The following is a 5,810-nucleotide window of genomic DNA, read 5'->3' as shown; positions in this document are numbered from 1 at the left end:
TGGAGGAACATAATGGAAACAACCTGTTCTAGTCACACAAAAAGATTCCCTGAGATGGATATTTGCTTAAACACTGAAGGAAATTGTAATGCTTCAATAGTTTTTGCTTTTTAGTTGCTTTTCATTCAAATCACAGAACAAACAGCAAGATTTAAATAGTTTATATTTTTTGATAAGGCAAATTATATATGAGATATCAAAGGTTGGTAGTTAAGAAGCGAGGCCACTGACTTGTTATTGACACGTACCACTGTAGCACCTGTTCCTATGGGAAGTAGGTGTACCACTGGCAACATTAATGCTCCTCTCAGTAACTCAGCTTGACAATGCTGAGACTTAAAGCTGATATTTATATGCATGTCATTTTCTCTCTCTCTCTCTCTCTCTCTCTCTCTCTCTCTCTCTCTCTCTCTCTCTCTCTCTCTCTCTCTCTCTCTCTCTCTCTCTCTCTCTCTCTCTCTCTCTCTCTCTCTCTCTCTCTCTCTCTCTCTCTCTCTCTCTCTCTCTCTCCACAATTCCCAGTTGGTGGCCAAGAAAGCAGCACAACAGCTGAGGGAGAGTTGCATACCCCCAAAAAGTGGCCCAGAAGGTGTACTCAGCCACTTGACCCTCCACCTCACCCTAGACCACCGAGGAACATGTCAATGGATCTCCACTCAATGGACTGTGCCCAGGAGTCCCTTCCCTCCCACCTCAGTCTCCCTCACCATCATTGTGGCTTCCCTTGGCTCGACCTCAGTGCTAAATGTCAATGTTTTATTTTTCTTATGAACAAATTCTTCCAAGAGTGAATTTTGATTTGTGTGTGTTTGACTTAGTTGTGCTTCATGTTGGTCCAAGGCCGGGGATAGCCTTCGTTTGTGCTGTGTTGAGCCATTCTAGCATTCCAACCCCAGGACATGGAAACTTTCAGCACAGAAGTTTGGAGAAGAGTTGGAGTTGTACAAAAAGATATTATTTTATTATAAGAAAGTGGATATGTTCTACTGCCACCATAAACTTTTAATGAGTGTGAAAACTGATTGAGGAAGACACAAGCATACCATACTCTGCTTGAGATAAGTAATCTGTGATAAACCTTTGAGAAAAAAAGAAAGTGAGATAGTTATGTAACTTTTTTATACACAAGAATATTAAATGCAATAATTACTGCCAGCTGTGACTGCCAGCCCCCATGGAATGCAAAGAAAAGCTATTCCACCCTTCACAATATGTGAGAATAACTGATTTTTTCACTGTCACTAATCCTAGCCTGGCTACTGTTTTTTACCTAGCTGTTTGGTATTCCATAAACTGAGTTGGCACTGTAAACATTTCTTCAGAAGGCTCCACCAGCGATGGGACGCCTGGGCGGTCTCCCTTGTACAGTGTAAATACTGACTAGTACAACAAGTAGTCTGGACACAGGGTACCAGCCTTTTCCACTGGACTCCTGCTAGCTTTAATTTCTGCTGATTCCATGGGAGGTTTATCTTATGATAATTTTATTTTGTCAATTCTTCATTTTTATATGGTATCTGCTATCCTGAAAAGTCATAGTATTCCATTAAGAATGGAAGAATTACTCAGTACTTTGTACATAAAATTAACTAAAAGAATTATTTATAGAAAATTTTCACATATTTCAAATAATTTTCATTACCTTTGTTGAAAACTTTTAATGTGGAAACAGAGACCTCATTCTTACTGACTTGTATCCTATTGGCAGACATGCACACCCTCATTACACTTGTCCAGTCACATGGGCCACTGTGTGCATACCTGGCAGCCACCTTTGTCACATGTGCATGTGTCATGAGGTGCTGACAGTGAGTGTTGTGGCCACGAGCCGTCCCTGAGATCTTGGGTGGTGCTGGGCAGCTGTTTTTCTGCTGTGAAAAAGTTATATACATTTTCTCAGGAGCAGCACCAATTTTGTCATCCTGAAGCAGGAATTGCTCTTGTTTTATACAATTGATAGAACTTTTGATCATCTTTAAACTCTACCTTGAGTGTGTCATATTTGACCATTGCTGTTTATTACTTGATTAAGCATATAGTAAAAAAAGTTTTCTTTATGCTATGTGATTTTTTAAAATCATGTTTTTAAAACAACAGCATTTTGGTACCTATCCTACAAGCCTTGCACCACCCAAAATCTCCAGCCATGAAGAGCTCGGGCTTGTCTCTCCACATACCATCCCTTAATAAGCATAAATGTGCAATAACCATTATTGATAAGCTAAAGATTTTAGACAAGCCCCCAATGGAGTACCACTGGCAAAGCAACAGTATCCTGTGCACCCTCAGGAATTTTCTTGAATGGATTGCAATCTGCGCCACATTTCTAGAGACTTTATCTGTGAACTATAGCTTGGGTATCACTTAAGCTGTGAGAATAATGTACTGTACCTCTTTACATTATCATTGTTGTTGTCATTTTTACCAAGTGAGGCTTCTATAACTTGAATATACCAATGACAAAACGTCTTCTCATGCATTTTGCCAAGATTTGGTTATAAATCAAGAAGAGATATTTCCATAGAGATGAATTTGTTGTAAGTTTTGTGTGTGGGTCAACTTTTAGTAGTTAAGTCATCACCATGATCCAGTACCCACACAGCCTTGAATGTTACTGTAGTCAGTCAGTCAGTCAGTCAGTCGCTACCAACCAGCCCAGCTGTAATGCGGTGGTGCCAGTGTCTAGGCCTTTGCAGTAATTGGCAACTTATCCTGCATCCCTTTCAGAGATCAGGGTGAACAAAAAATTCACTTTCCTTTATAGAGTTCTGCTGTAGGTGAGCCCTGGTTAAGCTGGCATCACCTGTACCTGGGACTCTACTCTCTTGCCCTCTCTCACTATGCATTTACCTCATCCTCAAGGTGTACACTACTCTTCTTTAATTTTATTGTGTCTACAGAGTTAATCAAGATACAATGAACAATTGGATGTTTCTAAATCTCAGAAAAATCTAACCATCCATCCATCTATTTGAAAGTTCTAACAGTATTTTTAAGGTCTCGTCTTAGACCTTAACTAACATTAAAAAGACCACAGTGTAGCCTGAGGGGCAGCAGATGCCATGTGAAGTGTCTGGAAAGGGAGCAGAGTCCCTGCCACACCTGAGGTTCTTCCCTCTCATTACGTACTTTAGTTTGATCTCGTGAGATGCCAAGGCAGAACACCCAACAATACAGTCAGCACTGTCTGTGAGGGCTACCCTGTAGTGGTGATGCAAGATACCCTCAAAGCAGTGCTCACACCCCACTCCCTCTGTTAACACAGGTATACATGACTGAGGTGAGTGGTGGCTGTGGTGTGTGTTGTGCCTGCGGTGCCCACCCGAGCACGCTGACGAGTGCAGGCCCCATGCTGCCTCACCACTGCCCCTCCCACTCCAACACCAAGCAAGCACAACATCATTCTCTTTTAGGAAGCATAAGCATCCTTGGCCAATATCATGGGAGTAAAATGAAAATCAACCAGGTGGGCCTGAATGGGACTGTTTCTCACTTGTGGTGGTGGTGGTGGTGGTGGTGGTGGTGGTTTGTGGGCAGTGATGTGTGTACACCTTAATCCTCAAAGGAATACTGGGGTGGGTGCTCACAAAAAAATGTACAAAAAGAAAAAAATCTGTTCATATTGTGTCAATGTGTCTTGCCCCTTTCCATAATTCTTCTTCACTAGCCTGACAGTGGACAGGGGATGGGATGAGTATGCCTGCTGGGTGGTGGCTGCTTGAACCTCCTGCCCTATCCATTGTCACAACTGTAGGTAGAAGTGCCCAATCCTCTCTTTCTTTAATCTGTTACTTGATTTCTTCTTATGTGTTGGATTGTCTGATGTGCATCAGTCATCCATAGAAACACTGAATGCGAAAAAAAAATCATCCGTGTCTTAAACATTTTGCAGACTTTTCTCTGACTTTTGCACCAATGTTTTAAACCCTGAAAAGAAAAAAGTCCATTAACAACTAATCCCTTCATGTGCTTGTGACATACACTACTTAACTACAAATTGGAGGCTGGTGTAGGTTGTTGAGTAAGTGGTGTGTTTAAGCTGGGTAAGCCAGGCCACAGCACTTAAAGCATGCTGTCATCTTGTGAAAAATATGTCCAACACCACAAGAGGAATTAAAAATGTTTTTGACATAACAAGGAAAGTGCATACTATTAGCAAGGAATTTGACATTTTCTCCATGATACACAAACAGTTCACTGACAGAAATACCTCTGTGTAAATACAGGAAACATAACATTTGTATTTGCATTTAGATTATGTGATGTCATTTCTTGATAAGCTCATTGTTAATTCCTCGCCACCTATGTATTTAATCTGTGTCAGTGAATCCCACTGAATCAGTGTATGCCTTTTTGTACTATATGAGGAGAGCTACCATCTTGGCAAACTATTTATTACAGACTTCCTCCTAACATGAAGGAATGATTCAAAGTGGAAGCATTCACTGCATCACATACTGCCATCACTGGTGACAAAATTCAAGCTCAACAATAAAAAAGACTGCCACAACTTGCAGACCCTCTTTGTTATCTTAATAGCAAGAACAGGATGAGTGCTTCACAGGGCCAAGTGCAACACTCCTTGTGATGTCATCTATAAGTAAATATATTAGACATTTGTCAGGGTGGGGCTGCAAACTGGTAGTGGCTCAGGCTGCCATGTAGTCTGTCCACATTACTCACCCTAAAAAGCCGTCCTTGGAACCTTCCTTGAACCACCAGTGCGTCCTTTGTGACGCAGGATGGTGTTGGCTCCTCAATTGGCCCTCAAGTCCCTGTAGTGTGGAGAATCCTGAAGCAGCAGGACACCACAACCTACACAGCATCCTGTTCTTTCTCTGCATGATTTAGTTGCCATCCAGTCTGTGTCAGTGATAGATCCCTCCACACAGTTAATGAATGTTGGTGACTCACAATGTTCTTGCTCTCTCCACTTCCACTAATGAATCAAAACTGTAGAGTCCTGGGTTTGCAGACACAAGAATTTTGTAGGTTATGTTGCTGGCCCCCTTTCTCTCTCTCTCTCTCTCTCTCTCTCTCTCTCTCTCTCTCTCTCTCTCTCTCTCTCTCTCTCTCTCTCTCTCTCTCTCTCTCTCTCTCTCTCTCTCTCTCTCTCTCTCTCTCTCTCTCTCTCTCTCTCTCTGTTTCTTCCTCACATCTCTTCCTTCCACCAACAATAGATCAGTCCCACCTCAAGACAAACCCACTACGTGTCGCAAAATACCATCAATGTACATATTTCCAGTGACTGTTGTTTCTGTTCTACATGATTTTCTTGAATCTAAATAAAAATAATTTGTGTATTCATGTCTTTAATTATCCCTATTTATATTTTGTGACAACACCCACTAGATGCTATACTAGAAATGCAGGTAGTTATTGGCTGTGTAAGAAAGAGTATTGTGTAGAGAGAATGGAGAGTTACTGAATGAAGTAAACATATTCTGTAAGAAACACCAGTACATTGTATGTATGTGTATTGAGTGACAGAAACAAGTAACAATTTTGTAGTAAAAAAGGCAATTTTAGGACATGTAATGACATTTTGTTAGATATGTTAGTGGGTAAATGAGTTTGAAAAGTAAAAATAAGTTGGTAATGTGGTGGAGATGAGATACGATAATATAAGAAAGAAAATTGAAGTGTGGTATTGTACTGCTTGCAAATGACTCTTACCAAAAGTTTAAAACTACTTTTACTAAAAGAGACATGCAAAAAAATATACCTAGATTCTCATGCTTAGAAGTAGTTAATACCAATTGGAATTTTTTTATGGAAGAGGGAAAGCTTGCCAAGGGCAATAAAAATAT

At 40.7% G+C, this 5,810-nt stretch overlaps 1 protein-coding gene across 3 annotated transcripts in view; it reads left to right on the top strand.

Moving 5' to 3' along the window:
• The window catches only part of LOC123518325 (max-interacting protein 1-like), a 232,846-nt gene extending 227,543 nt beyond the window's left edge, over positions 1-5,303 (top strand). For all 3 annotated transcript variants that reach the window (XM_045279084.1, XM_045279083.1, XM_045279085.1), the window contains one exon: positions 1-5,303. This exon is cut by the window's left edge and continues 681 nt beyond it. The gene's annotated coding sequence lies outside the window, so the exon portion shown is untranslated.
• The last annotated feature ends 507 nt before the right edge of the window (positions 5,304-5,810 follow it).

This window comes from Portunus trituberculatus, chromosome 43 (assembly GCF_017591435.1).
Source record: "Portunus trituberculatus isolate SZX2019 chromosome 43, ASM1759143v1, whole genome shotgun sequence".
NCBI lineage: Eukaryota > Metazoa > Arthropoda > Malacostraca > Decapoda > Portunidae > Portunus > Portunus trituberculatus.
Note: the sequence above shows the minus strand (reverse complement) of the source record. Positions and strands in the feature narration are given on the sequence as shown.